Genomic DNA, 10,336 nt, shown 5'->3' with positions numbered 1-10,336 from the left:
CCAGTGCAATTGTTGAAATTCCAGCTGCAGAAATAAACACTGAGAATAATTCTCATTTCAGTCTAAAGTACACGTCTCTCTTCTCCAATGGGGGAATAGTGGAAAAACGCAATGTGTGAAAAGACAGAGAGATGGAAGTGAATTATCAGGAGGATTTGTTGCCCATTCATTCAGCTGCCACTCACAGCCTCTCCTCCGTTTTATCTCCCTTACACACACACATACTACACACACACTCACACTCACACACTCACACACACACACATCTTTCACACGTCTCCTGGCTGTGACATGCACACACTGTCATGGCCCTGTCATATTTCAAACACCTGTACGGTTCCTACTGTCACCGATTCTAGAGGCACATCAATACATTTCCATTTATCTCTCTGCTTCCTTGCTCTCTCTCAGACATACAGTCTACACATACACACACTGCACGGATGTGGTCAAAAGCAACAAGCTACGGACTAAAAGCGTTTTAGTAAACAATGGGCAGATGGGAGCTTGGATTTTAGATGTGTTGTTAAAGTAGATCAACGAGATGGCACATGACTGTGAGTTTCTCATCATTTATTGTGGGAAAATATGTTTTTGTGCGGACTCCACTGCCAATGTGACCAGAGCCGTGAGAGGAGAGCCGTGCAGAAAGTGAACCAGAGAGCTGGTTTATGATTGGGAAGCGCAACAGAAGGCTTGAATCCGTATGCTTATTTAATGAATAAAATAAGTGAGAGAGAAGAGGCGCGCACAGAGCCAGGCTCATTTCAAACTTCAATACACCTCCCGTTTTGCGGCAATGCACGAAAAAAAAACTGAAAAGTGTTAGTTGCTGTTAATCTGTCACTACCTCCGTCCAATACAAGTGTTGGCAAATGATTAACACATAAATCTCCTAGCTTGCTGCAATACATAGAAAAGTCCCACTGCTACAGGTAGTGTCTGATTTCAGGTAAATGAATGACTTCACTGATCAAACACACATCATAATGTACACGCACACACACACACACACACACACACACAAAAAGGGAGTTGTTGTAACCCAAGCGGAGGAGGAGGATATTAGGAATAAAACAAGAAGAAAGAAGAAACAGAGAGAAAGAGAAACGTGCTGATAGTAGAGAGCATGGCTGTCTAGTGGATTTTTTCTGGGACTGTGAGTGTGAAACTCAAACAGGAAATGAAAGACATTTCTAGTTTCCTTTGTTGCCTCTCCGAGCCACCATTGCGCTGTTTTGTATAAACCGAACACGAAACAACCGACTAAAAGCATTTCATTACACATTGGGCAGATGTGAGCTTAGAGTGTATGAATGTAATGTCATGTTACTACCGAGCAGATGGCGTCGCACCACAACGTTGACCGTTATTACCCTGTTAACGAGAGATGTTTCAAACCCTCGGTCACACTGTTTAATTTATGACGCTGCTGTTTTATCTCCTGTCTTTTGTGCCATAACAGGAGCTTTAAAGGGACAAATCGTGCATCGCGGCGGACTTGCACTTGCTGTCCTCCACATGTAAATATTAATTTTGCAAGCGAACAACAGCATCAGCAGTTGTCATGGGCTGTGAAAGGGGGGGATAAAAATGCTTTTCTCCAAGCAAGGGCTTTTAATTTTTAAAGGACAGGAGCACACAAGGGCTTTTTATGCTCGGCACTGCAGAGATGACGTGTTAGGGGTGTTATGTTGGAGTGCAGGAGGAGATGGCAAAATACATTTGCACAGGAACAAGTGTTTTTGAAACAGCTGAATAGCTAACTAATGATATAACATGCTCAGTGCAAAAAGGAAGCGGCGTGGATAAAAAGCGACAACTGTACTCTTCTGCTCATTAGGCCGGTGTTATCTGTTTTTTGGCTAACTTTAGGTTAGATGGGTGACTTTCTGAATAATTAGAAATGAAGAATATTGCCTTAAGCAGTGGTAGGATAACATCTTAATTAATAATTATTTGAGTTAGCTCAAGGATTAAGCATATATTAGCAAAATGTTGCTAACCATACTTTGATGCCAAATATTACTCAAAATGTTTCCTGCGTACCATGGCCTCCAGGTTAGCTTTAGATCATAGGTTTGCTGCTCTAAATACTCTTTTTCGGGGCATAGGATTTCCAGCAGTGCACTGACTCAGCAGCAGTAGTTATGTAGCTCAGCACGTCAAGGCCCCCTCGGATCCTTAGGGTCCTTCAGGGGTCAAAGTTCAGAACTGCCATCCATGAGCCATGTCAGCATTGACCTCTCAGACCATGCATGTCATATCCATCCGCCTCCAGTGCTTACATTTGCTGTATGTCTAATCGAGTCTCAAATGGCACCCTAATCTTTATACTCTGTAGGGATACTTGACTGCTACATTTAAGACGCCTTACGAGGGTGTGTGGGCCCGAGAGCCTGTGCTGTGTTTAACGATGTTTACTCCAAAAGAGCACAGGGTGCTTTTTGAGACCAGACCTCTGTCTATCTCTTACTACTACCATGCGTACAGCTTTGATACTCTGATATCAACAACAAATAATTGTATTATTAGTAAAAAAAAAAAATATTATTCTATTCTAAAGGTGCCACTGTGCAGAGAATGACAAACTCTGTCACATATTATAGTAATTAATGTATTAACGGTGTGTGTGCGTGTGTGCGTGTGCGTGTGTGTGTGTGTGGTTGGGTGGGGGGCGGGAGGGTTGATCGAAGGGAGCTGAGTTGGGAAGCGGGGGTGAGAGTCTTTGTAATATTATATTATTCTCGTTTCGTTTTCTACTTTGATGTGGTTTTTGAGATTGTGTTGTTCTGATCACATCTGAAGCCTCTGACGGGACAGGCAGAGGAGACAGTGGAGCGCTGGGACGATCGGACAGAGACGTGAACCTCACCTCACTGGTGCGACACACTTGACACCACAAAGGCAATGCACACACACACATACATGCATTCAAAGTAAGGTTACTATACTACTGAGGACCTATCAGCCATATTCCTTCACCTTAAACGCAAGGCATTGGAGGCAAAGGTTCTGTTACCTGATGGAGGCTGTAAACGAACTATTGCATTCGTTTTTGACTGAACTCTAAAATGATTGACACGGCTCAGAAACTGGCTGAAATTGTGGTGAATGCCCAGCCTCAAAATAAATTGGACCAGAGCTGACAATGATATAACAAACAAACAAAATGAGCATTTTATATTTCAGCTTTGTTTACTATCCTTCAATACATATTGTGATGAAATAATATCACAGTACAAGCGTTGCTTAAAATAAAACCCCAAAAATGGAAAGAATTTGTGTTAAATGGTTCTGATCCTAACGACAAAGTCTGAAACAGGCCCCTTACAGAGAGGCGAGGACTTCTCTTCATGGAATATTGGTCCTCGTTAGTAAAGAAACACGAGAACACAACACACAGGCACACACTCACTGACTGTCACAAAAAGAGACATGAAAACACACTCATACAAGGCACACAGCTTCAGATTTTTTCCAAGTGCGATGTTGAGAGATGTACGTCAAGAAGAAAAAAACAAACCACTGTGTCGTGTTTGGAACAATCATTATGAGCGTTCCTTTTGGAGAAAAACAAGAAACTGTAAACTGTTGCTGAAGTTTCGCTCCTCAAGGGAACCTCGAGCACACTGAGCCTGCTAATCCAACGCCGAGGACCAGAAGAACTGGTTGAGAAAAATGTGAATGGAATGGAATAGTTGTGAGACCAACAAGTACTCTACACTTTGCACTTGCTACCAGCACACAAACACACATACACAACACGCACTAAGTTACTGTGTGAGGAGGGCTTATGGGTGGAGTCATGTGCCTGCATGTCTGTGTGTTTATATTCACGTGTCTGTCTGTGTGTGTGTGCGTGTGCGTGTGCGTGTGTGTGTGTGTGTGTGTGTGTGTGCGTGCAGTTAGCCTCTCCTCCCCCGTGCACCCAGTGCCTGCCTGTCCTGCCTTCAGACAGCACACAGATCAGCCATGGGGCTTCCGGTATGACCTCCTCTGCATTCCCACGACCTTCAGCGGTTGCACTGGGATCAGTTTTAGAGCTAACTGCCCCGATCATTCCTCAGTAGACGCAGCCATACGAGCTACAAGGACTGTTTTGAATTCCGAGTGTTCTGGTGGGAGTTTTGTTTTTTTTCCTCTTCTTCTGTGTGCCCCTTTATTTTGACACACCGGCTGTTAAGACCCGACATGTTTTCTGGCCTTGTTGTCTCTGTCTGTGAGGCTGATTTAGGATCGGCAGAGGGGGCTTTGCAGGATAGGTGACAATCTAGCATGTCCCTAATGACAGCTGGTCTTGAATCAGTGCAGCCCGCTGTTCCTCATGCTCTCAAATATAACATAATCAGCCCCCCCCAAAAAAGACGAAAGGATAACCTTGCTGGATCTGAAGGCCCCGCTTGTAGACTGATGTGCTATTTGGAGATTTGTCTAGAGGAGTTTTCACATGACAGCATTTCCTCTTCCAGGTGATGCAAGAGGTCGTCCCACTTGTACTGCCAGTTAGAAGTAAAACTTCCATTGTTAACGTGGGACAACACACGTTCCCTGAACAGAACCAGTGATAAATCACGATTTCAAGATATATTCTGGCCGTGATGCCTATTAATCCCTTTTCCCTAGACCCCGTTTCCTCGTCTGTAACAATTTTGTGTAATCTGTTCCAACCTGTAGCCCGTTAGCTAGAGTGATTTCATACCTGTCTCTGATTTTACATATATTATTTTGACAGGGATTACAAAATGATTCAAATCTGCTTTTTATGGTTCCGCCTTGAGGCCCACGTCCACACAGCGCTGTTTACATGTAGAATATATCCAAGGCTGGCACGGTTGACTGACCAAGGATGAAAGGCCCAAAACTGCAGGATGTTGCGCTCTGCATCAGGTGTATTGAGGCTCCCTCTTGCATAAATTGCTCATGAGCAGTAGCAACAGGACGTATTCAAGTGGTTTTTCGTCTCGAACAAGTGAATTCATTTGAAATGCTTCTGTGGGATTACTACTCAGATGTTTTTGATTTTCGTGCACCAAGTCGGGCGCCAAAGAGACTAAATTGTCCGTTTGATATATTGAGATTCCGATGATATTTAGTAAAACCATTTCTCCCTCTGAATTAACTGAATTCCATTGCAATCAAATGGATTGTCATTCACTGTGTCCCAGTTTGTGTTCCTCAGCACTTACACTTGCTCTTTGGAGAGTACAAGCGTGTTAGTGTGACGCCCTCTCTGACCCTCAACAGTCGCCATCTTGGCTATGTACCAGAAAGGGTGGGACCACAATGGCCCTGTTCGATTCCGAGACCCAGCTTGTCGAAATTGACACATTGTACCAATAAGTCTGAAGTGTACTCCGCGTACGTTTTCTGACGGAAGAATCCAAATTGAGACACAGTGATTGTTAGACATGCTCCAAAAAATTGGTAATTGACAGTAAAAAAACTTTGTCCACTTTGAACTGACTTGAGGACTGTTAGAAAACAAATGCCAGAGCACAAACTCAGAAGAAGATACGTAAACATGCATGATCATGTATTAGTTAATTGGTTCATTCGTTCGGGTTTGCGTTTATTTAGTGTAAAGTACCAAGATGGAACAGTCAGTTCACGAGATTGCCCACATAAACAGAGTCATAGATTATTATATGTTTTTGAAATGTGCGGGCAAAGGCTTTGCAAACAGCAAAATGTGTTTATTTTGTCAAGGAGTGTATCGTGCAGGCGTTGTGGCAGTTTGATTTGAGGCTTTTCAGACGGAAAACAGATGGAAAAACCAACCGTTTCTCTGTGGTGACACTGCTGATCATCAGTGTTGCTGACCACCAGTGATGAAAGTGAAAAACGAAAGTCAAACGAATAATGTGCAGCTGGAACCCGAAGTAGCATCAATGAACAAAAAAAAAGAAGCAGGGTTGGAATTTAAAAACACCTAACAGCAGCTCTGATTACGTTTAACCTCTGAGCCCTAATCATGACATATGATGAGTCCCCAACAAACACGCACACACATGCATGCAGAAACATGCTGGCACTCACATTTGACTTTCTATACACAGGCAAACTACAGCTCACACACACACACACACACACACACACACACACACACACACACACACACACACACACAGACACATAGCTGCCAGCCACTTTCACTGTATACTTTATAATGTAAACCTCCAACTAACAGCGGTCTGACACAGACACAGGCTGTGAATAAAAGCACACTTTTACTTACATGATATAAATATGATTACCTATATCTAGAGAGAAAGAATATTATATACAGTATAATAATTAGAAAATAAAGAGTCACCTTTTCAAAGTGCCTGTGGTGAGTTCATTTTGTATTTGAATGTGTGTGAGTTGCTCTTATGCCCTGCTCTCTCTCTCTCTCTCTCTCTCTCTCTCACTCTCTCTCTCTCTCTCTCTCTCTCTCTCTCTCTCTCTCTCTCTCTCTCTCACTCTCTCTCTCACACACACACACACACACATACACACACACACACACACACATACGCAAACACAGAGATAACAAGGTTTGGTCGTCCAACAAATTAACACTATCTAATCTTTATCGGAAACCTAACCACACACCAATATATGCCTGGACAATACTGATGAGAAAACTTGCACCAACAGTGTGGGAACACTCCTCCTTGAACCTGCGCACACGCATACAGACACACAGAAGATGTGTATCGGCTCTGCTGTGTCAACCGCTCTGAATTAGCCGTCCGGCAGATAACATCTCTGCTTATCTCCACAGCCACCACACAGATGTCTGAATAATGGAGAGACAGAGGACGGGAGGTAAATGAAAGTTAAGCAGGCAACTGCAAAGGAGAGAGAAAAAGACAGAGAAGCATGTGGAGGACTGTGTGCCTGACATCATATGTGTGTGTGTGTGTGTGTGTGTGTGTGTGTGTATGTGTGTGTGTGTGTGTGTTAGTACATGTGTTTAAAGTCAGAGGATGGGCCATCATTCATGTACAATATTTACCCAAGGATGCAGGCTCACACTGGCGAAGAATCCTTCAAAAAATACTGGGTTCCTTATTTGGATCTGGATCCCTCCCAAAATTCAATCACCTGTTACCATGCCAAAGACCTATCTTTGATAAAATATTTATGCAAGTCTGCGCATAAACTTCTTGAGTAATACTTTTGAGAAACAAACAGACAAAGTAAACCAAACACATAACCTCCGTGGTGTAAATGACTCGAGGTTAGAACAAAATCATCCAGGTAGAACACAAGAAAAGTAACCAAGTTTTATTTTTTCAATATTTGTTTTGTGAAATACTGTTGAGTTTTACCTTTAATCAAATATTCTGAAAAGAGGGTTAGGATTGGGGGCACTCGGAGGTTCTATATGTGCAACTTGTTATGAGTCACAGGGAGATATTGCTTTTTTATTCCTGGTAAAACAAAGGTTAAATAAAAAAAATTAAATTTCTCACAAACAAAAAAGGTTGGGAACAAGGGCTCTAAAGCTGAAGTTGCACACAGTGAGTTTGCATTCCTTAAAGAGACAGGATGGCTCCATCAAGTCCTGTCTTCTACCTTCTCAAAATGGATGTGCTGCCTGTTTGAGGAACCTGGGTACAACCCTGGACAATGAACGTCTTGGCAACACTAAAAGCTTCTGTGAAACATCAGCAGGAGTGTCTCTTTGGTCTCGGCCCAGGTTCCCATCCAAGTGCTTGTGATTTTCACCCTGAATTACTGCGAATACCATTACAGAGCCCCCTCCCCTCATCCGGCTCACTAATTCATCCAAACCAGGCCTTTCGAGTGAAATGAAGGATGGATGATCTTGAAATGTATGAGGGCAGTCACAATTCCAGAACAAAATAATAAGAAATTTAGGGAAATGGGCCATAAATTTATAATAGGGCTTTTTGATATTTGAAGTATTTCTGGATTTGAAGTGACAGCAGTGATTTGTGCTAAAATACAGCACACATACTCCAATTTCTTTCAGATCCAATATTTTACATCCGATTATTATTTAACAGCAGGACAACGCAAGTGTGTAATGTGAGAGTGGATGATTCAGTGGAGGGCTCAGAATCATGCGATGAATATTCATAACTCTGACGTCACCAATGGAGCTCCACGCCGTCGTCATAGAGATTAGAGTGGATGACGGGATTATGGGAGAGTCTTCGCGCCACGCTGGGATTGGCTGCCACTCTCATTTGATTCCTCTTAACTGCTTCTAAATGTTCCATTTTGTCCCTCAATCTCTCCTGTTGCACAGAGATATTGTAACTATTGCCCACATTCTCTCTTTCTCCCCCCATTTTTCTTTTTCACCCGGCCTCCTCTCTTCTTCTTTTTTCTCCTCCATGATCCTCTTAACCATTTTCCCCTCTGCCACATTTTTTCTGTCTTGAGACCCCACCCTCCTGTCAAGCATTATGCTACTGTAGTAATTGCTTTCTTCAGCTCCATTGGGCCAATAAGGGAAAATTGTCCCTTATGCTAGTAACCCATAAAAGACGCAGAGCATGTGCCCAGCAGGAATCCCACATCAGATTATTTTGTAGTGCTGTACCAAACAATAATCTCTTACCTCGATGGGCTCTAAAAGGACATTTTTAAAAAGAAACAAAGAAAAGACATTAACTTCTGAATAGTGAGCCTTGTTGCTCTAATATATTGTTGGATGAAATATCATATCAATATTCAAGTTTGTGTATACAAGATTACCACAAACTGTTCGTCCACCTACACCTGTGACCTGCACCCATTGGACGGTACTAAATGTCAATTATGCATACAGTGCTATATCGTCTATTTTACTCTAAATGGAACCATCATTTACTAAATGAACATCATGCTGTAATGACGAAGACTTGAAACCAGCGATTGAGACCGTGAACTCACCAGGAAAATGTTTACTGACGTTATGAATTGAATCATTTTCTCATAGACTTCTATGGAAACTGACTTCTTTTTGTATCCAGTAGAGTCGCCCTCTGCTGGTCATCCGAGAGAATACAGGTTTTAGTCACTTTGCATTGGCTTCACTCTCCGGACAGGGTGACAAGGTCCATTTTTATATACTGCTGTTAGCATGTCTAACAATCCAAAATATTTCTCACAATTTCTAAATCACTTTTGGGTCCCCTGTTAAGGATTTGACACCCACGATGAAAGACACAGCATCAGATCAGTGCTGCACGTTTTTAAGGACAACAGAAGTATCTGGTCTGTGTGTGTGCCCCTTGAGTGGAGTAACACTATGACCATCTGCAGTGTGAAAAAAAAAAAGCCTTGGAGCTGTGAATGTTGCTCAAACAGAGAGACAAGAAGCAGGGAAGGTGGAGGGAGGATGAGTGAAAGAAGGAGAGGGTTTAAAAAAAGGAAGAAAAAGGGTCGAGGGCTGAAGACAACAGAGGAGGGATGAGTGCGGCAGTGCACTATCAGGATAGAGAAAGAAAAGTCAAGGGTGCCAGGGGACAGGAGAGGGAGAGACGGAGGAGGGATGGAGAAGGAAAGGGAGTCAATCATCCATTGATCAATTTGGTCTTAACAGTTGGTGTTCTTTCAGTTTTGTTCTTCCACCCACACTAACATTGGAAAAACACCAGTCTTGTGTTATAGAGAAGATTTGGAAAACAAAGATGAGCAACAGTGTTGGTGAAACAAATACAAAATGAATCAACCTTACCATTTATCCAGTAAAAATGCAGACATCCCCTCTGCCTCTGGACACATTTAAATTACTTTTTTTTGTACTGATTTCTTAATATTTCATGGACTAAACAGTCACTTAAGAATTTTGTGGTTTGTTAATGATGGTCAAACTTAAGGCTGTTTAAAGCATAGGGGGCATAGACAGCTGTGTGGGAAAAGGGAAAATGTGAAAGAAAAGGTTGAATTAAATCACAATGTAAACGCTGAGTTTATTAAAGATAGTGTTACTGATACTGATCTGTTCTATGATGGGCATACGTACTCCATTAACATCCAAAACTGTATCTTTACTGAGCCCAAGCAACGAGTTACAAACCACAGTTCTGCTTTATCGTTAAACAACCTGTAATATTTGTGTGAGACAAGTCAGTTGTTTCAGCAAATTTGTTTATGTCCAAGTGACAAATCTCTCTAGTGGGGGTTAGTAATTAGGACGGGCACAAATGAACCTGCTTTATATAGTACACAAGTATATTAGTTATTTTACACATCATGAGAGCCTACATATTGTTTTGAAGGACCATCTCAGTCAGGAAAAGAAGAAAAAAAACTGATAAAGCTAAAGCTCTATCTTCCATCCATCCCTGTCCTGCTTATTCTTCCAGCTGACACTGGGCGACAGGTGAGG

The sequence above is a fragment of the Scophthalmus maximus genome, chromosome 17 (genome assembly GCF_022379125.1).
Source record: "Scophthalmus maximus strain ysfricsl-2021 chromosome 17, ASM2237912v1, whole genome shotgun sequence".
Taxonomy (NCBI): domain Eukaryota; kingdom Metazoa; phylum Chordata; class Actinopteri; order Pleuronectiformes; family Scophthalmidae; genus Scophthalmus; species Scophthalmus maximus.
The sequence above is the reverse complement of the archived record's forward strand: the minus strand, read 5'-3'. Positions refer to the sequence as shown.